Raw genomic sequence first — 2,536 nt, 5'->3', positions numbered from 1 at the left:
ATATATATATATATATATATACATATATCTATATATACATATATATGATTATACTCGAATTTCTCTCTTTTCTTTCATCTCTCACGTTTTGAATAGCAGCCACCTCCTCTCAAAACCCTAGAGAACCCTCTTTTGAGTTTGGCAAAACATTGAGAAGAAAAAAGACCAAGAGGAGGGTGAGATTGGCGTTTTCGGTGAGGGAGGATCGAGTTTCTTCGTGTGTGTGTGAGCTTAGCAAAAAGTTTTTGAGGTGAGTTTCATCTCCTCCAATCCCATCCCCATTTTCTTAGTTTTATTTGAATTTTAAAAACCTATTTTATGTGTAAACATCACCCCTTTTATCTGTATAATGTAAAGATTTGATCTTTCTGATTTAAAAAGTTATGAAACAGATTCTTTAATTTGGGTTTAAGACGTGAAATAGATCTAACATGATATTTTGTTAAAATTGTTTTCATGAGGATTTTACAAACATGATCAAGATAGGGTTATTAGAATTCCCCAAATCTTTATATTTGTGTTTTCATATCGTAAAGTAAACCCTAAATATCCCAAATGAAGTTTTATTCATGTGTTATTTTGAAAATTTTGAATTTTGGAAAGTGTAGAGAAAATCTATCATCTTTTGATACGTCACCAGGTTTGGTCGACTGATCTAAAGGATCAGTCAACTGAATTGGTTCTCAGGAGCTAAAATCATCACACTGGTCAAGTGACCGATATAGGTATTCGGTTGACTGATTGAGGCTGGGTTGTGGGAGCATGTTTGTCACTACCGGTCAACCGATGGGCTATGTCGGTTGACCGATTTGAGTAGTTTTGCATATGATGATTTCTTTACATGCATGGTTGATCGCAGGTATGAAGTACAAGCCGTACGTCGTCGCACGTACATGACCATGAAATGCACGCATTTGTTTTGAGCATGTACGAGCTTTTGGAGGTGCGTAGTCTGATATTTTGTGTTAGTCATGATAGAGAGTGACATATGTTTCATTGTACGGTAGTTTTGGATGCTTGAGTGTGGTTAGTTGGTGCACCACAACGAGACCGTGGTTGACTGCACTCAGATGGCATTAGTTGGTGTACTGCAATGAGACCGCAGTGGACTACTCTTCGTTATACATCACTGTGTTCTAGATTAGGTTGTTACGCCTATACTCCGAAGGGTGTTAGAGTAAGGTAGTGAATCACAAAATATGGCGAAGAGCCACATATATTGTGAGCACCTATCGGGGGGGGGGGTGGTTAGGGTCTTATGCTAATCTAATCTGATTTTATGCTAATTAAAACTTATTAATAAATTATTCTTGCAAGATAGGTATATAATATGTTATGAACAAGAATATGCAATATGAACAAAGAGATATATCCTATATGGTGAAATATATGCAAGGATATATAAACACAAGTGTAAATAAATGTGGCACAAATAAAGATGAACGACAAGTAAAAACAAACACACAATATGTTCACGAGGTTCGGTCCCCACGACCTACGTCCTCGATCCTCACCTTGAGGAGATCTCCACTATCACAACCCGGTTTGGAAGCCAAAACTTCTACACACTCAGTTTTCAAGCTCACCGAAAACTCTCACAATCAATCATTATGCAATCACACTATACACACTAAGGTTGGTCTCTAGCCGGTGTCCTCCTCCTCAAGTGCTCGGATATAACCTCTCCCTAGGTTCGTCAACCGACGCTACTCCTCTTGGATTCGACCCCGTCTCTCACCACGCACTTCTCTCGGTGTACAAGTGTATTACAAGTGATACTCACAATATAAGCTCAAATACAATGTTTTGTTCTCTATAATGAATGAGAACACAATGAAGCTCACTCTCACTAATTCACACACCAATACTCATTACTATATTATATGAAATAATCTAAGCTCAATAAGGGTGTGTGTGATAAATGAGAACAATGAAATTCTAACTCGATTTAATATAGCAAGATATGAATATGAAATTGCAATCAATAAGCTATATAAAAAAGTTTAGAAAAACTTCTCTATAAACAGAAAGAACTGAAGAAATGATGATGAGGATGAATTCCGCAATTGAAATTGAAAGCTTCTTCTTTGTGTAAAACTTCTCTTTTGAAACAAAACTTAAAACAAGGTTTTAAACAGCTTTTAAACAAAACAAGGTTTTAAACAGCTTTTAAACACCTATAAACTTAATTTAACAAATCTCGAGGTTGGTCAGAATGTTAAATGCACTGGGGTATTTATAATAACCCAAAACATCAGCAAGAACCCAAGTAAAAAGACCAAAAAGCCAGAAGAAGACAAAAACTGAAAGTAGCCATTACAGTGTTATGAGTCGACTTAGTACTGTTCATGAGTCAACTCATAAGTAGCTGTTACAAGCTAAAAACCAACTTATGGGTCGACTTATAAAATTTATGAGTCGACTCATAAACCATGGGTCGACTCATAAGATCATGAGTCGACTCATCAGAAACAAAACTCATTTTTCAGCACATTTTGTGAGTCGACTTATAACAAACATGAGTCGACTCAACCTG

The sequence above is a fragment of the Asparagus officinalis genome, chromosome 2 (genome assembly GCF_001876935.1).
Source record: "Asparagus officinalis chromosome 2, Aspof.V1, whole genome shotgun sequence".
In the NCBI taxonomy this organism is placed as follows: domain Eukaryota; kingdom Viridiplantae; phylum Streptophyta; class Magnoliopsida; order Asparagales; family Asparagaceae; genus Asparagus; species Asparagus officinalis.
Note: the sequence above shows the minus strand (reverse complement) of the source record.